General features: G+C 48.8%; 1 protein-coding gene across 5 annotated transcripts in view; it reads right to left on the bottom strand.

The window, feature by feature from the left end:
* Positions 1–19508, bottom strand: part of NSD1 (nuclear receptor binding SET domain protein 1) — a 212124-nt gene that overhangs the window by 150143 nt on the left and 42473 nt on the right. The gene's annotated exons all lie outside the window — the stretch shown is intronic.

The following is a 19508-nucleotide window of genomic DNA, read 5'->3' as shown; positions in this document are numbered from 1 at the left end:
ATCACGGCCATGACCTTGAAGATCCATGGGGTCGTGGCTAAACCAAAAGGCAGGGTCTGGAATTGATAATGTAGCTTGCCAATAGCAAACCGCAGATATTGCTGATGTGACATGGCAATAGGTACGTGCAGGTAAGCATCCTGCATGTCCAGGGATACCATATAGTCTTCGGGTTCCATGGCCAGCACAACAGAACGCAGAGTTTCCATACGGAATGTTTATACCCTCACAAATTTGCTCAATAATTTGAGGTTGAGTATAGGCCGGAAGGACCCATTTGGTTTCGGAACTAGAAACAGGGTCGAATAGTATCCCCTGCCTCTCAGAGACAGAGGTACCGGCACTACCACTCCTGTGTCCAGGAGGGATTGTACAACCAAGTGTAGAGCCTGCACTTTTAACGTATACGAAGGGATAATCGCTGTGAAAAACTGGCGAGGGGTCTCTTGAAAGAGATTGCGTACCCGTGAGAGACAACTTCCCGCACCCAGGCGTCAGAAGTGGTCTTTAACCAGGCCTGGATGATCTGCAGAAGTCGGCCTCCCACCCTGGGATCCCCCAGGGGAAGGCCCACCCTGTCACGCGTCATGCAGCAGGTTTGTCTTGTTTGGAAGCAGGCTGACAGGCAGCCCAGGATTGTTTAGATTTGAGCTTAGTGGTTTTGGAAGCAAAAAAACTGTTAGCCTTCAGAGCAGAAGGATTAGTACTTGGGAGAAACGCAGTCTTGGCAGTCGCCAAGTCAGTCACAATCTTGTTCAGATCCTCCCCAAATAGGAAGTCTCCCTTAAAAGGGAGCACCACCAAGGTCTTTTTGGAGTCCAGGTTCACCTTTCAGGACCTCAAGCATAGAATTCGGCGAGACAGGATAGACGTAGCAGACGCCTTGGCTGCCATTACACCGGCATCAGAGGCCGCTTTCTGAATACAGTGGGAGGCTGTGGTAATATAAGACAGATATTGTCTGGCAGTGTCAGAAAAATATACGTTATGGTAAGAACTTACTGTTGATAACGGTATTTCTTCTAAGTCCACAGGTTCCACAGGATAACAATGGGATATGACGTCACAGGGGTTTCACAACTGCGCCTGAATAATGATGGTGTTAATCTTATGAGCATTAAGACAGTAAATGGGATAAAAGTATTTATTCTACTAAAAATAAGATTTTACTCACCGGTAAATCTATTTCTCGTAGTCCGTAGTGGATGCTGGGAACTCCGTAAGGACCATGGGGAATAGACGGGCTCCGCAGGAGACTGGGCACTCTAAAAGAAAGATTAGGTACTATCTGGTGTGCACTGGCTCCTCCCTCTATGCCCCTCCTCCATACCTCAGTTAGGATACTGTGCCCGGAAGAGCTGACACAATAAGGAAGGATTTTGAATCCCGGGTAAGACTCCTACCAGCCACACCAATCACACCGTATAACTCGTGATACTATACCCAGTTAACAGTATGAAATAAAACTGAGCCTCTCAACAGATGGCTCAACGATAACCCTTTAGTTAGGCAATAACTATAAACAAGTATTGCAGACAATCCGCACTTGGGATGGGCGCCCAGCATCCACTACGGACTACGAGAAATAGATTTACCGGTGAGTAAAATCTTATTTTCTCTGACGTCCTAGTGGATGCTGGGAACTCCGTAAGGACCATCGGGATTATACCAAAGCTCCCAAACGGGCAGGAGAGTGCGGATGACTCTGCAGCACCGAATGAGAGAACTCAAGGTCCTCCTCAGCCAGGGTATCAAATTTGTAGAATTTTGCAAACGTGTTTGCCCCTGACCAAGTTGCAGCTCGGCAAAGTTGTAAAGCCGAGACCCCTCGGGCAGCCGCCCAAGATGAGCCCACCTTCCTTGTGGAATGGGCTTTTACTGATTTAGGATGCGGCAATCCAGCCGCAGAATGCGCCAGCTGAATTGTGCTACAAATCCAGCGAGCAATAGTCTGCTTAGAAGCAGGAGCACCTATTTTGTTGGGTGCATACAGGATAAAAAGCGAGTCGGTTTTCCTGACTCCAGCCGTCCTGGAAATATAAATTTTTAAGGCCCTGACTACGTCCAGTAACTTGGAATCTTCCAAGTCCCTAGTAGCCGCAGGCACCACAATAGGTTGGTTCAAGTGAAAAGAGGATACCACCTTAGGGAGAAACTGGGGACGAGTCCTCAATTCTGCCCTATCCATATGGAAAATCAGATAAGGGCTTTTACATGACAAAGCCGCCAATTCTGACACACGCCTGGCCGAAGCCAAGGCCAATAACATGACCACTTTCCACGTGAGATATTTCAGATCCACAGTTTTAAGTGGCTCAAACCAATGTGATTTCAGGAAACTCAACACCACGTTGAGATCCCACGGTGCCACAGGAGGCACAAAAGGGGGGCTGAATATGTAGCACTCCCTTTACAAAAGTCTGAACTTCAGGCAGTGAAGCCAGTTCTTTCTGGAAGAAAATCGACAGAGCCGAAATCTGGACCTTAAAGGAACCCAATTTTAGGCCCATAGTCACTCCTGACTGTAGGAAGTGCAGAAAACGACCCAGCTGAAATTCCTCTGTTGGGGCCTTCCTGGCCTCACACCACGCAACATATTTTCGCCAAATACGGTGATAATGGTTTGCGGTTACTTCTTTCCTGGCTTTTATCAGCGTAGGAATGACTTCCTCCGGAATGCCCTTTTGCTTTAGGATCCGGAATTCAACCGCCATGCCGTCCAACGCAGCCGCGGTAAGTCTTGGAACAGACAGGGCCCCTGCTGTAGCAGATCCTGTCTGAGCGGTAGAGGCCATGGGTCCTCTGATATTATTTCTGTAAGTTCTGGGTACCAAGCTCTTCTTGGCCCATCCGGAACCACGAGTATCGTTCTTACTCCTCGTTTTCTTATTATTCTTAGTACCTTTGGTATGAGAGGCAGAGGAGGGAATACATAAACCGACTGGTACACCCACGGTGTCACTAGAGCGTCCACAGCTATTGCCTGAGGGTCCCTTGACCTGGCGCAATATCTAGTTTTTTGTTTAGGCGGGACGCCATCGTGTCCACCTGTGGCCTTTCCCAACGGTTTACCAACAGTTGGAAGACTTCTGGATGAAGTCCCCACTCTCCCGGGTGGAGGTCGTGCCTGCTGAGGAAGTCTGCTTCCCAGTTGTCCACTCCCGGAATGAACACTGCTGACAGTGCTAAGACGTGATTTTCCGCCCATCGGAGAATCCTTGTGGCTTCTGCCATCGCCATCCTGCTTCTTGTGCCGCCCTGTCGGTTTACATGGGCGACTGCCGTGATGTTGTCTGATTGGATCAGTACCGGCTGGTTTTGAAGCAGAGGCCTTGCCAGACTTAGGGCATTGTCCAGAATATTTATGTGTTGGGACGACTCCTGACTTGACCAAAGTCCATGGAAATTTCTTCCCTGTGTGACTGCCCCCCAGCCTCGAAGGCTGGCATCCGTGGTTACCAGGACCCAGTCCTGTATGCCGAATCTGCGGCCCTCTTGAAGATGAGCACTCTGCAGCCACCACAGTAGAGATACCCTGGTCCTTGGAGACAGGGTTATCAGCCGATGCATCTGAAGATGCGATCCCGACCACTTGTCCAAGAGGTCCCACTAAAAGGTTCTTGTATGGAACCTGCCGAATGGAATTTTGCTTCGTAAGAAGCTACCATTTTTCCCAGGACTCATGTGCAGTGATGCACCGATACCTGTTTTTGTTTTCAGGAGGTCTCTGACTAGAGAGGACAGCTCCTTGGCTTTCTCCTGCAGGAGAAACACTTTTTTCTGTTCTGTGTCCAGAACCATCCCCAGGAACAGTAGGCGTGTGGTAGGAACCAGCTGTGACTTTGGAATGTATAGAATCCATCCGTGCTGTTGTAGCACTTCCCGAGATAGTGCTACTCCGACCAACAACTGCTCCTTGGACCTCGCCTTTATAAGGAGATCGTCCAAGTACGGGATAATTAAAACTCCCTTTTTTCGAAGGAGTATCATCATTTCTGCCATTACCTTGGTAAAGACCCTCGGTGCCGTGGACAGTCCAAACGGCAGTGTTTGGAATTGGTAATGGCAATCCTGTACCACAAATCTGAGGTACTCCTGGTGAGGATGGTAAATGGGGACATGCAGGTAAGCATCCTTGATGTCCAGGGATACCATGTAATCCCCCTCCTCCAGGCTTGCAATAACCGCCCTGAGCGATTCCATCTTGAACTTGGATTTTTTTATGTATGTGTTCAAGGATTTCAAATTTAAAATGGGTCTCACCGAACCGTCCGGTTTCGGTACCACAAACAGTGTGGAATAGTAACCCCGTCCTTGTTGAAGTAGGGGCACCTTGACTATCACCTGCTGGGAATACAGCTTGTGAATTGCCTCTAGCACAGCCTCCCTGCCTGAGGGAGTTGTCGGCAAGGCAGATTTGAGGAAAACGGCGGGGGGGGGGACGCCTCGAATTCCAGCTTGTACCCCTGAGATACTACTTGAAGGATCCAGGGATCCACCTGTGAGCGAGCCCACTGTGGAGCCCCCGCGTCATGCGGTGGACTCAGAGGAAGCGGGGGAAGAATTTTGATTCTGGGAACTGGCTGACTGGTGCAGCTTTTTCCCTCTTCCCTCGTCTCTGTGTAGAAAGGAAGCGCCTTTGACCCGCTTGCTTTTCTGAAGCCGAAAGGACTGTACCTGATAATACAGTGCTTTTCTTAGGCCGTGAGGAAACCTGAGGTAAAAAATTTCTTCCCAGCTGTTGCTGTGGATACGCGGTCCCAGAGACCATCCCCAAACAATTCCTCACCCTTATAAGGCTCTATGTGCCTTTTAAAGTCAGCATCACCTGTCCAGTGTCGGGTCTCTCATACCCTCCTGACAGAATGGACATTGCATTAATTCTGGATGCCAGCCGGCAAAATATCCCTCTGTGCATCCCTCATATATAAGACGACGTCTTATGTTCGCAAAATAGTATCCCTGTTTGATAGGGTTACAGACCATGCTGCAGCAGCACTATCTGCAGGTCTCAGTCTAGTACCGGAGTGTGTAAATACAGACTTCAGGATAGCCTCCTGCTATTTATCAGCAAGTACCTTCAAAGTGGCCGTATCCTAAGACGGCAGTGCCACCTTTTTTGACAAACGTGTGAGCGCCTTATCCACCCTAGGGGATATCTCCCAGCGTAACTTATCCTCTGGCGGGAAAGGGTACGCCATCAGTAACTTTTTAGAAATTGCCAGTTTCTTATCGAGGGAACCCACGCTTTTTCACACTTCATTCACTCATTTGATGGGGGAACAAAACACTGCCTGCTTTTTCTCCCCACACATAAAACCCTTTTTTAGTGGTACTTGGGTTAATGTCAGAAATGTGTAACACATTTTTTATTGCCGGGATCATGTAACGGATGTTTCTAGTGGATTGTGTATATGTCTCAACCTCGTCGACACTGGAGTCAGACTCCGTGTCGACATCTGTGTCTGCCATCTGAGGGAGCGGGCGTTTTTGAGCCCCTGATGGCCTTTGAGACGCCTGGGCAGGCGCGGGCTGAGAAGCCGGCTGTCCCATAGCTGTTACGTCATCCAGCCTTTTATGTAAGGAGTTGACATTGTCGGTTAATACCTTCCACCTATCCATCCACTCTGGTGTCGGCCCACAGGGGGCGACATCCCATTTATCGGCATCTGCTCCGCCTCCACATAAGCCTCCTCATCAAACATGTCGACACAGCCGTACCGACACACCGCACACACACAGGGAATGCTCTGACTGAGGACAGGACCCCACACAGCCCTTTGGGGAGACAGAGAGAGAGTATGCCAGCACACACCAGAGCGCTATATAATGTAGGGATAAACACTATCACTGAGTGAATTTTCCCCAATAGCTGCTTGTATAAACAATATTGCGCCTAAATTTAGTGCCCCCCCCCTCTCTTTTTAACCCTTTGAGCCTGAAAACTACAGGGGAGAGCCTGGGGAGCTGTCTTCCAGCTACACTGAAGAGAAAATGGCGCCAGTGTGCCGAGGGAGATAGCTCCGCCCCTTTTCCGCTGACTTTTCTCCCGCTTTTTTATGGATTCTGGCAGGGGTAATTATCACATATATAGCCTCTGGGGCTATATATTGTGATTATTTTGCCAGCCAAGGTGTTTTTATTGCTGCTCAGGGCGCCCCCCCCCCAGCGCCCTGCACCCTCAGTGACCGGAGTGTGAAGTGTACATGAGGAGCAATGGCGCACAGCTGCAGTGCTGTGCGCTACCTTGGTGAAGACTGTAGTCTTCTGCCGCCGATTTTCCGGACCATCTTCATGCTTCTGGCTCTGTAAGGGGGACGGCGGCGCGGCTCCGGGAACGAACACCAAGGACGGGTCCTGCGGTCGATCCCTCTGGAGCTAATGGTGTCCAGTAGCCTAAGAAGCCCAAGCTAGCTGCAAGCAGGTAGGTTCGCTTCTTCTCCCCTTAGTCCCTCGTTGCAGTGAGCCTGTTGCCAGCAGGTCTCACTGTAAAATAAAAAACCTAAAATATACTTTCTTTCTAGGAGCTCAGGAGAGCCCCTAGTGTGCAACCAGCTCAGGCCGGGCACAGAAATCTAACTGAGGTCTGGAGGAGGGGCATAGAGGGAGGAGCCAGTGCACACCAGATAGTACCTAATCTTTCTTTTAGAGTGCCCAGTCTCCTGCGGAGCCCGTCTATTCCCTATGGTCCTTACGGAGTTCCCAGCATCCACTAGGACGTCAGAGAAATAAATGATACAAAGCAATAATTTGCATACAAGCAAACTAATGAAAAAAGAAAGAAAGGAAGAAAAATTAAAAAAAATAATGATGAATGTAAACAATAAAACAAAATATATAATTGCAGGGTATGAGGTAGGTCAAATACGAGTTCTAAGTCCAAAGTCTAGTGCACTAGAGTGTGGCGTCCCACCTCGTTAAAATGCACTTCTAGAATTCCACACTATATGGAATAATAGGATTTTAGTACCTACCGGTAAATCCTTTTCTCCTAGTCCGTAGAGGATGCTGGGAACTCCAAAAGGACCATGGGGTATAGACGGGATCCGCAAGAGCTTGGGCACACTGAAAAGACTTTGACTGGGTGTGAACTGGCTCCTCCCTCTATGCCCCTCCTCCAGACCTCAGTTATAGGAACTGTGCCCAGGGAGAGACGGACATTTCGAGGAAAGGATTTTTGTTTAAACTAAGGGCGAGAAAACCTACCAGCCCACACCACAACATACTGTACAACCGGAGTATCAGGAAACCAGATAACAGTATGAATTAACAACAGCAACAAGCTGAATACAACTAATACACAACCCACGTGTAAACAAATTTAACCAGCAATAATACACTGCAAGTAACAGTCCGCACTGGGAAGGGCGCCCAGCATCCTCTACGGACTAGGATTACCGGTAGGTACTAAAATCCTATTTTCTCTTACGTCCTAGAGGATGCTGGGGACTCCAAAAGGACCATGGTGTCTATACCAAAGCTCCAGAATGGGCGGGAGAGTGCAGACGACTCAGCAGCACCGATTGAGCAAACATGAGGTCCTCATTAGCCAGGGTATCAAACTTGTAAAACTTAGCAAAGGTGTTTGAACCCGACAAAGTAGCAGCTCGGCAAAGCTGAAGTGCCGAGACCCCTCGGGCAGCCGCCCAAGACGAGCCCACTTTTCTGGTAGAATGGGCCTTTACTGACTTCGGCAACGGTAGTCCAGCCGAAGAATGAGCTTGCTGAATCGTACTACAAATCCAGCGTGCAATAGTCTGTTTCGAAGCAGGATTTCCAATCTTGTTGGAAGCATACAGGACAAAGAGAGCCTCAGTTTTCCTGGCAAGAGCCGTTCTGGCGACGTAAATCTTCAAAGCTCTTACAACATCAAGAGACTTTGGAACTGCCACAGCATCCGTAGCTACAGGTACCACAATCGGTTGGTTAATGTGAAAGGAAGAAACCACCTTCGGCAGAAATTGTTGACGAGTCCTCAATTCTGCTCTATCCGAATGGAAGATCAAATATGGACTCTTGTGAGATAAGGCCGCCAACTCCGACACTCGCCAGAGCCAAAAGCATGACTACCTTCCATGTGAGAAACTTTAACTCAACCTTACGCAAAGGTTCAAACCAGGAAGACATAAGAAACTGCAAGACCACTTCAAGATCCCACGGCGCCACAGGCGGTACAAATGGAGGATGGATATGCAGCACTCCCTTCACAAAAGTCTGAACCTCTGGAAGGACGGCCAAATCCTTTTGAAAGAAAATAGATAAAGCCGAAATCTGCACTTTGATGGAACCCAATTTCAGGCCTGCATTGACGCCTGCCTGCAAAAAATGGAGAAACCGGCCAAAGTGAAATTCCTCCGCAGGAGCAGTTTTGGTCTCGCACCACGAAACATACTTTCTCCAAATATGGTGATAATGTTTCGCCGTAACCTCCTTCCTCGCCTTAAGGAGAGTGGGGATGACCTCCCCAGGTATACCTTTTTGAGCTAAAATTTGGCGCTCAACTTCCATGCCGTCAAATGCAGCCGCGGTAAGTCCGGAAATATGTATGGACCCTGCAGTAACAGGTCCTCCCTTAGAGGGAGCGGCCAAGGATCTTCCACCAATAATTCCTGAAGATCCGGATACCAGGCCCTGCACGGCCAATCTGGAACTACGAGAATCGCCTGAACCTTTGCTCGTCGTATGATTCCCAGCACCTTTGGAATGAGAGGAAGTGGAGGGAACACATATACCGACTGAAACACCCACGGAGTCACCAGGGCGTCCACTGCACTGGCTTGAGGGTCCCTTGACCTGGAACAATACCTCGGAAGCTTCTTGTTGAGGCGAGACGCCATCATGTCTATCAGAGGAATTCCCCAACGCTTCGTCACTTCTGCAAATACCTCTTGGTGAAGAGCCCACTCTCCCGGATGGAGATCGTGTCTGCTGAGGAAGTCTGCTTCCCAGTTGTCCACTCCCGGGAGGAAGACTGCTGACAGAGCGCTCACGTGCTGTTCCGCCCAGCGAAGGATTCTTGTGGCCTCCACCATAGCCACCCTGCTTCTTGTTCCGCCTTGACGGTTTACATGCGACACCGCTGTTATGTTGTCCGACTGGATCAGGACAGGTCGACCCTGAAGAAGGCTCTTTGCTTGTAGTAGGCCGTTGTAAATGGCTCTTAACTCGAGGACATTTATGTGGAGACAAGATTCCTGATTTGACCATTTCCCCTGGAAATTTCTTCCTTGGGTGACTGTGCCCCAGCCTCGGAGACTTGCATCTGTTGTCAGTAGGACCCAGTCCTGGATTCCGAATCGGCGCTCTCCTAGAAGGTGAGAGCTTTGTAGCCACCACAGGAGAGAAATCCTGGCCCTGGAAGATAGACTTATTTTCCGGTGCATGTGCAGGTGAGATCCGGACCATTTGCTCAGCAGATCCCACTGAAACACCCGGGCATGAAACCTGCCAAACGGAATGGCTTCGTACGTCGCAACCATTTTCCCCAGAACCAGAGTACACTGATGAATCGACACACTTGTCGGCCTCAGAAGCTCCCTGACCATTGTCTGTAGTTCCAGAGCTTTGTCTTCCGGAAGAAACATGCTCTGTAACTCCGAATCCAGAATCATGCCCAGAAAGGGCAGCCGAGTGGTCGGAATCAACTGAGACTTTGGTAAATTTAGAACCCAACCGTGTTGTCGCAGAACCGACAGAGACAATTCCACATTTCTTAACAATTTTTCCTTGGACCTCGCGTTTATTAGGAGATCGTCCAAGTACGGGATAATTGTAACCCCTTGTTTGCGAAGGAGAACCATCATTTCCGCCATGACTTTGGTAAAAATCCTCGGGGCCGTGGAAAGCCCAAACGGCAACGTCTGAAATTGGTAATGACAATCCTGTATCGCAAACCTGAGGAAAGCTTGATGCGGAGGATATATCGGGACGTGTAAGTAGGCATACTTTATATCGACTGACGCCAAAAAATCCCCCCCTTCTAGGCTGTAGATCACAGCTCGAAGTGATTCCATCTTGAACTTGAAAACTTTCAAGTAAGGATTGAGGGATTTTAGGTTCAGAATAGGTTTGACCGAACCGTCCGGCTTCTGTACAACAAAGAGGCTCGTGTAGAACCCCTCCCCCCATTAGGACGGGGGAACGGGAACAATGACCCTCTGTTGACACAACTTTTGTATTGCTGCCTTAACGACCTCCCTGTCCGGAAGAGACATTGGCAAGGCCGAAATGAAAAAGCGGTGAGGGGGCAACTCCTGAAACTCCAGCCTGTATCCCTGAGACACTATTTCTAGGACCCAAGGATCCAGGCCTGAGTGAACCCAGACCTGACTGAAGATCCGCAGACGGCCCACCACCGGTCCGGTCTCCCCCAGGGGAGCCCCAGCGTCATGCGGTGGACTTGGTAGAGGCTGGGGAGGACTTTTGGTCCTGAGCGCCTGATACTGCAGGCGACTTTCTTCCCTGTCCTCTACCCTTTGAAGCGAGGAAGGATGAGCCTTTTCCTCGCATGTATTGATTTGGACGAAAGGACTGCATCTGCTGATGGGGTGCCTTTTTCTGCTGTGTGGGAACATAAGGAAGAAAAGATGACTTACCCGCAGTCGCGGTAGACACCAGGTCAGTCAAGCCGTCACCAAACAAGACACTACCTTTGAAGGGGAGAGCTTCCATAGCTTTTTGGAGTCGGCATCAGCATTCCATTGATGGATCCACAGAGCCCTCCTGGCCGAGACCGCCATTGCATTGGCTCTTGATCCCAAGAGACCAACATCCCTCGCCGCATCCTTCAGGTAATCTGCAGCGTCCTTGATATAACCAAGAGTCAAAAGAACATTATCTTTATCAAGGGTATCCATATCAGAAGCTAAATTATCAGCCCATTTAGCAATAGCACTACTCACCCATACCGACGCCACAGCAGGTCTGAGCAATGCACCCGTATTAGCGAAAATGGCCTTTAGAGACGTCTCCAGCTTGCGATCCGCCGGATCTTTGAGAGCTGCCGTGTCAGGGGACGGAAGCGCCACCTTCTTAGACAAACGGGATAGAGCCTGGTCGACATTCGGAGACGACTCCCATTTTTCCCTGTCATCAGAGGGGAAAGGATACGCCATGAAAATTCTCTTGGGAATCTGCCACCTCTTGTCCGGCGACTCCCATGCCTTTTCACAAAGAGTATTCATTTCATGAGAGTGGGGAAACTTCACCTCAGGTTTTTTCCCTTTAAACAAACAAACAAATCCTTGTTTCCGGCACCGCAGGTTCGTCAGAGATACGTAAAACATCTTTAATAGCCACAATCATGTACTGAATACTCTTAACTAGCCTAGGGTGTAAAGTAGCCTCAGTGAAGTCGACATCGGAATCAGAATCCGTGTCGGTATCCGTATCTACCACCTGTGTAAACGAACGCTTTTGCGACCCTGACGGGGCCTGCACCTGAGACAAAGCATCCTCCATGGATTTTCTCCACACTTGTGTCTGAGACTCCGATTTATCCAATCTCTTAGACAATGAGGCCACATTTGTATTAAGTGTACTTAACATCGTAAGCAAATCAGGTGTCGGCTGTGCCGACAGAGCCATCTCCAGACCCGTATCTGCGCCCCCAGCAACCTCCTCTGGGGAGTAACACTCAGCTTCAGACATGCCGACACATAGTACCGACACACACACACACTGCCTCAGCTAGGTGACAGACCCACAAGGAAGCCCAGATAGAGAAAACACAGACGGAGTATGCCAGCTCTTTATGATGGCACTGGTATGATCCACGTCGATCCTTAATGCCCGGACTACGTCCAGCGACGCATCTCCCGCAGAAAGTTCTGATACCTGAAAAGCCAGGACTACAATTTCTTCATTAAGGTGGACTTTAGACACCACCTTCGGAAGATACCCAGACCTAGTTCTGAGAACTGCTTTATCTGGATAAAAAAAAATCAGAAAAGGAGAACGACAAGACAGCGCTCCTAAATCCGACACTCTTCTAGCTGATGCCATAGTCAGTAGAAAGAGAACTTTAGCTGTCAACCATTTAAGATACACTTTATTAAGTGGTTCAAATGGAGCAACCTGAAGGGCTTTCAGGACTAAATTTAAGTCCCAAGGCACTGTAGGAGGAACAAAGAGGTTGAATGCGCAGCATTCCCTAGAAGAAAGTACGCACATCCTGTAAATTGGCAATTTTCTTTTGGAACCATACAGTCAATGCTGACACTTGTATTCTCTCAAGGAAGCCACCTTCAAACCTTTATCCATTCCCACCTGAAGGAAATCTAAGAACATAGAAATTTGGAAAGATTTCGGGTCCATATTTCTTTCACTGCACCAATGAATATAGGCCTGCCATATTCGGTGATAAATGCGAGCTGAGGAGAGTTTCCATGCTCTGAGCATTGTTTGAATTACCTGTTGTGAGAATCCTCTTGACTTCAGGATAGAGGTTTCAAGAGCCACGCTGTCAACGATAGTCGATCCAGATGCCTGTGGTAACAAGGACCCTGCATTAGTAGATCTGGATGTTGAGGAGCAGAAGTGGAGCATCCATCGACATTCTCTGCAGATCTGTGTACCAATGCCTTCTGGGCCAAGCCAGAGCTATTAGAATCACGGCACCCTTTCTTTGCTTTATCTTCCTCATCACCCTGGGTAGCGGGATGATCGGAGGAAACAGATACGTCAGATGAAAATCCCAATTCACTGACAGAGCGTCCACAAAGATCGCCCCGGGATCCTTTGTTCTTGACCCATATACGGGTACTTTGTTGTTCAGACAGGATGCCCTGAGATTTATCTCTGGCAAACGCCACTTGTCTACTAGAGTCTGAAAGACTTCCGGATGTAGAGCCCAGTCGCTTGCTTGAATGGCGTGTCGACTGAGAAAGTCTGCTTCCCAGTTTAGGACTCCCGAACGAATACTGCGGACAATGCTGGAAGATGGAGTTCAGCCCATTTTAGTATGCGACTTACCTCCTTCATTGCTGTTTGACTGCGTGTTTCTCCCTGATGGTTGAACCATGGTCCGGCTCCTGCCGCACCAAACAAAAAACTGATTTTCCTGAGCCAGTGGGCGGGGATACATGGATGGGCCCGTTGCATTCTGGGAGGACTGAAAGCTTGTGATCGTTTGGTGCCAATCCGCTGTCGCTCCATCATATCCCATTGTTATCCTGTGGATAACCTGTGGACCCTGCCGGAGAAATCCTGAGGCAGCTCATCCTCAATTGCCTGAGCCCATGCTTCAATTCCTTTTGCAGCCCAGGAGGCTGCCATAGTGGGTCTCTGTACAGCACCGGTAAGAGTAAATAGACTTTAGGCAACCCTCCACACGCTTATCCGTCAGTTCCTTCAGTGACGCGACAGTGGCGACAGGCAGAGTAGATGACACCACAAGAGGGGCGACATGAGAGTCCACCGGCGGTGGAGTTTTCCACTTGTTACTCAACTCCGCAAGGATAGGATAACGAGCTAGCATCTTTTTATACAGGTAACATTTCTTTCCTGGAGACGACCAGGATTCCTGACGTATGTCAATTAAGTGGTCAGAATGTGGTAAGACTACTTTAGCAACCTTCTGACGTTTGAACTTATCATGTTTCTTAGACGCAGTAGTAGGCTCGATCTCATCATCTATTTGGAGAATCAGCCTAATAGCCTCCAATAGGTCAGGATCATCAACCTGGGTTGTAGATTCCTCATCAGAAGCAACTGTATCAGTGTCTGACGGATCAGTATATTCCCCATCCTCATCGGAAGAATTATTCAAAATATTAGTGGATCGTGAGGAAGAAATTGCCCGCTTAGATGACAGCTTGGCCCCAGAGGGACTTGGGGTAGACTTATGTCTAACCAAAGATTGATTTAATTGTTGTAATTGGGTGGACAGAGTGTACGCCCAGGGCGGATTAACTACAGGAACAATATGTGGCTGCAATGGCACAGGAGGTCATGTTACAAGGGGATTCAGCATACTTGAGAACGCTGCCCAAGGTGGGTTCTGATTGGCCACAGGTGCCACAGGTGCTGCAGGTTGACCGGGAGGTGTATGGCACCCAGTACCTGAACCAGCAGCTAAAACTTCCCCCTCAGGTAAATCTGTGGTGCCAGCACTGCAGGATGCAGAAGTGTCCGTGGGTTTCCCGCCCTGTGTGGCAGACATTATAGGGAATGTAGCCTTAGAGAGTAACCGTACAATATAGCCAGACAAACACAACACCTGCAAATAACCCCGTGTTATGCGACAGTAAATACAGCGCACAGAGGATTTAAGCGGTATGAGGTGACAAATACCCACTAAAAAAATACCTAAACAGTATATACTGTGTAGCACTTTAATATATTTATATATAAACTGCTCAAAAAAATAAAGGGAACACTAAAATAACACATCCTAGATCTGAATGAATGAAATATTCTTATTAAATACTTTGTTCTCTACATAGTTGAATGTGCTGAAACAAAATCACACAAAAAATAAGATTTTAAACCTACCGGTAAATCTTTTTCTCGTAGTCCGTAGAGGATGCTGGGTACTCCGTAAGGACCATGGGGATAGACGGGCTCCGCAGGAGACATGGGCACTTTAAGAAAGACTTTAGGTCTGGGTGTGCACTGGCTCCTCCCTCTATGCCCCTCCTACAGACCTCAGTTAGAGAAACTGTGCCCAGAGGAGACGGACAGTACGAGGAAAGGATTGTTGTTAATCCAAGGGCAAGATTCGTACCAGCCACACCAATCACACCGTATAACTTGTGATATACTAACCAGTTAACAGTATGAAAACAACATAGCATCAGTCCGAGACCAATGAAAACTATAACATAACCCTTATGTAAGCAAAACTATATACAAGTCTTGCAGAATTAGTCCGCACTTGGGACGGGCGCCCAGCATCCTCTATGGACTACGAGAAAAAGATTTACCGGTAAGGTTTAAAATCTTATTTTCTCTTACGTCCTAGAGGATGCTGGGGACTCCGTAAGGACCATGGGGATTATACCAAAGCTCCCAAACGGGCGGGAGAGTGCGGATGACTCTGCAGCACCGATTGAGCAAACAGGAGGTCCTCCTCAGCCAGGGTCTCAAACGTATAGAAACTTTGCAAAGATGTTTGAACCCGACCAAGTAGCAGCTCGGCACAGCTGTAGTGCTGAGACCCCTCGGGCAGCCGCCCAAGACGAGCCCACCTTCCTAGTGGAATGGGCCTTGATTTTGGTAACGGCAATCCTGCCGTAGAATGTGCCTGCTGAATAGTGTTACAGATCCAGCGAGCAATAGTCTGCTTTGAAGCAGGGGCACCAACCTTGTTGGCTGCATACAGGACAAACAGTGCTTCTGTTTTTCTGACTCTAGCCGTTCTGGCCACGTAAATTTTCAAAGCCCTGACCACAGCAAGGGACTCGGAATCCTCCAAGTCACGTGTAGCCACAGGCACCACAATAGGTTGGTTCATATGAAAAGATGACCCCACCTTCGGCAAGAATTGAGGACGAGTCCGCAATTCCGCTCTATCCATCTGGAAAAACCAGATAGGGGCTTTTATGAGACAAAGCCACCAATTCCGACACTCGCCTAGCCGAAGCCAAGGCTAATAACATGACCACCTTTCAAGTGAGATATTTTAACTCCACCATTTTAAGTGGTTCAAACCAATGCGACTTAATGAAACTCAACACCACGTTAAGGTCCCAAGGCGCCACCGGAGGTACAAAAGAAGGCTGAATATGCAGCACTCCCTTCACAAAAGCCTGTACTTCTTGGAGAGAAGCCAATTCTTTTTGAAAGAAAAATGGATAAAGCCGAAATCTGAACCTTAATGGAGCCTAATTTTAGGCCCAAATTCACTCCACAGTTTGTAGGAAGTGAAGGAAACGGCCCAGATGGAATTCTTCTGTAGGAGCATTCATGGCCTCCCAAGAAACATATTTTCGCCATATACGGTGATAATGTTTAGAAGTCACGTCCTTCCTAGCCTTTATCAGCGTAGGAATGACCTCATCCGAAATGCCTTCTCCGCTAGGATCCGGCGTTCAACCGCCATGCCGTCAAACGCAGCAAGTCTTGGAACAGACAGGGCCCCTGTTGCAACAGGTCCTGTCCTAGAGGAAAAGGCCACGGATCTTCTGTGAGCATTTCCTGCAGATCCGGATACCAGGTCCTTCGTGGCCAATCTGGAACAATGAGAATTGTTCTCACTCCTCTCTTTCTTATTATTTTCAACACCTTGGGTATGAGAGGAAGAGGAGGAAATACATAGACCGACTGGAACACCCACGGTGTCCCTAGGGCGTCTACAGCTACAGCCTGAGGATCTTTTGATCTGGTGCAATACCTCTGTAGCTTTTTGTTGAGGCGGGACGCCCTCATGTCTATCTGGGGTAATCCCCACTGACTTGCAATCTGTGCGAAGACTTCCGGATGAAGTCCCCACTCTCCTGGATGCAGGTCGTGTCTGCTGAGGAAGTCTGCTTCCCAGTTGTCCACTCCCGGAATAAACACTGCTGACAGTGCGCTTATATGAATTTCCGCCCAGCGAAGAATTCTGGTGGCTTCCGCCATTGCCACTCTGCTCCATGTGCTGCCTTGGCGGTTTACATGAGCCACTGCGGTGATGTTGTCTGACTGGATCAGAATTGGATGGTCGCGCAGTAATATCTCCGCTTGACGTAGGGCGCTCAGTTCCAGGATGTTGATGTGAAGACAAGTCTCTTGACTTGACCAAAGACCTTGGAAGTTTCTTCCCTGTGTGACTGCTCCCCAACCTCTGAGGCTCGCGTCCGTGGTCACCAGGATCCAGTCCTGAATGTCGAACCTGCAGCCTTCTAGAAGGTGAGCACCCTGCAGCCACCACAGGAGAGATACCCTGGCCCTGGGTAACAGGGAGATCAACTGATGAATCTGTAGATGTGACCCGGACCACTTGGCCAGCAGGTCCCACTGGAAAGTCCTCGCATTGAGTCTGCCGAAGGGAATGGCCTCGTATGATGCCACCATCTTTCCCAGGACTCGAGTGCAGTGATGCACTGACACCTGTTTTGGTTTCAATAGGTTCCTGACTAGAGTCATGAGTTCCTGAGCTTTTTCTATCGGAAGATAAACTCTTTTATGGTCTGTATCCAGAATCATGCCCAAGAAAGTCAGACGAGTCGTCGGAACCAACTGCAACTTCGGGATATTGAGAATCCAGCCGTGTTTCTGTAACACCTTTAGTGAAAGTGATACGCTGTTCAGTAGCTGCTCTCTTGATCTCGTTTTTATGAGGAGATCGTCTAAGTACGGGATAATTGTGACACCTTGCTTGCGCAGGAGCACCATCATTTCCGCCATTACCCTGGTGAAAATCCTCGGGGCCGTGGAAAGCCCAAACGGCAACGTCTGAAATTGGTAATGACAATCCTGTACCGCAAATCTCAGGTACGCCTGATGAGGTGGATAAATGGGAACATGAAGATATGCATCCTTTATGTCCAGAGATACCATAAAATCCCCCCCTTCCAGGCTGGCGATGACCGCTCTTAGCGATTCCATCTTGAACTTGAATCTTTTCAATTATAGGTTCAGGGATTTTTAAATTTAATATGGGTCTGACTGAACCGTCCGGTTTCGGGACTACAAACAGGGTTGAGTAATATCCCCTTCCTTGTTAAAGCAGGGGAACCTTGACCACCACCTGTTTAAGATACAATTTGTGAATTGCATTTAACACTATCTCCCCTTCCTGAGGAGAAGCTGGCAGGGCCGATTTGAAAAACCGGCGAGGAAGCACCTCTTTGAATTCCAGCTTGTAACCCTGAGAAACAATTTCTATTGCCCAGGGATTCACCTGCGAGTGAACCCAGATGTGGCTGAAAATTCGAAGACGTGCCCCCACTGGGGCAGACTCCTTTAGCGGAGCCCCAGTGTCATGCGGTGGATTTTGCAGAGGCTGGGGAGGACTTCTGTTCCTGGGAACTAACTGTGTTGTGCAGCTTTTTTCCTCTGCTCTTACCTCTGGCAAGAAAGGACGCACCACGTACTTTGTTTCTTTGTGATCGAAAGGACTGCATTTGGAAATGTGGTGCTTTCTTAGGCTGTGAGGAAATATAAGGCAAAAAATTTAGATTTACCAGCTGTAGCTGTGGAGACCAGGTCCGAGAGACCTTCCCCAAACAATTCCTCACCCCTGTAAGGTAAAACCTCCATATGCCTCTTTGAGTCGGCATCACCTGTCCATTGCCGAGTCCATAGGACTCGTCTAGCAGAAGTCGACAAAGGTCAATTGTATTCAGGTCTGGGGAACGGGCGGGCCAGTCCATAGCATCAATGCCTTTGTCTTGCAGGAACTGCTGACACACTCCAGCCACATGAGGTCTAGCATTGTCTTGCATTAGGAGGAACCCAGGGCCAACCGCACCAGCATATGGTCTCACAAGGGGTCTGAGGATCTCATCTCGGTACCTAATGGCAGTCAGGCTACCTCTGGCGAGCACATGGAGGGCTGTGCGGCCCCCCAAAGAAATGCCACCCCACACCATTACTGACCCACTGCCAAACCGGTCATGCTGGAGGATGATGCAGACAGCAGAACGTTCTCCTTGGCATCTCGAGACTCTGTCACGTCTGTCACATGTGCTCAGTGAGAACCTGCTTTCGTCTGTGAAGAGCACAGGGCGCCAGTGGCGAATTTGCCAATCTTGGTGTTCTCTGGCAAATGCCAAACGTCCTGCACGGTGTTGGGCTGTAAGCACAACCCACACCTGTGGACGTCGGGCCCTCATGCCACCCTCACGGAGTCTGTTTCTGATCGTTTGAGTAGACACATGCACATTTGTGGCTTGCTGGAGGTCATTTTGCAGGGCTCTGGCAGTGCTCCTCCTGTTCCTCCTTGCACAAAGGCGGAGGTAGCGGTCCTGCTGCTGGGTTGTTGCCCTCCTACACGTCTCCTTATGTACTGGCCTGTCTCCTGGTAGCGCCTCCATTCTCTGGACACTACGCTGACAGACACAGCAAACCTTCTTGCCACAGCTCGCATTGATGTGCCATCCTGGATGAGCTGCACTACCTGAGCCACTTGTGTGGGTTGTAGACTCCGTCTCATGCTACCACTAGAGTGAAAGCACCGCCAGCTTTCAAAAGTGACCAAAACATCAGCCAGAAAGCATAGGAGCTGAGAAGTGGTCTGTGGTTACCACCTGCAGAACAACTCCTTTATTGGGGGTGTCTTGCTAATTGCCTATAATTTCCACCTGTTGTCTATTCCATTTGCACAACAGCATGTGAAATTGATTGTCAATCAGTGTTGCTTCCTAAGTGGACAGTTTGATTTCACAGAAGTGTGATTGACTTGGAGTTACATTGTGTTGTTTAAGAGATAGATAGATAGATATATATATATATATATATATCTCTCTATCTATCTATCTATCTGCTCCGGTGCCCTCCTTAGGCACATACATCCATAATACAGAGAAATGCAGGCAACACTTAACAGACTTTGCAATACTCCTTTATTCACAAGGCAGCACCCA

The sequence above is a fragment of the Pseudophryne corroboree genome, chromosome 6, assembly GCF_028390025.1.
Source record: "Pseudophryne corroboree isolate aPseCor3 chromosome 6, aPseCor3.hap2, whole genome shotgun sequence".
NCBI classification, from domain to species: Eukaryota; Metazoa; Chordata; class Amphibia; order Anura; family Myobatrachidae; genus Pseudophryne; species Pseudophryne corroboree.
The sequence above is the reverse complement of the archived record's forward strand: the minus strand, read 5'-3'. Positions and strand labels throughout refer to the sequence as shown.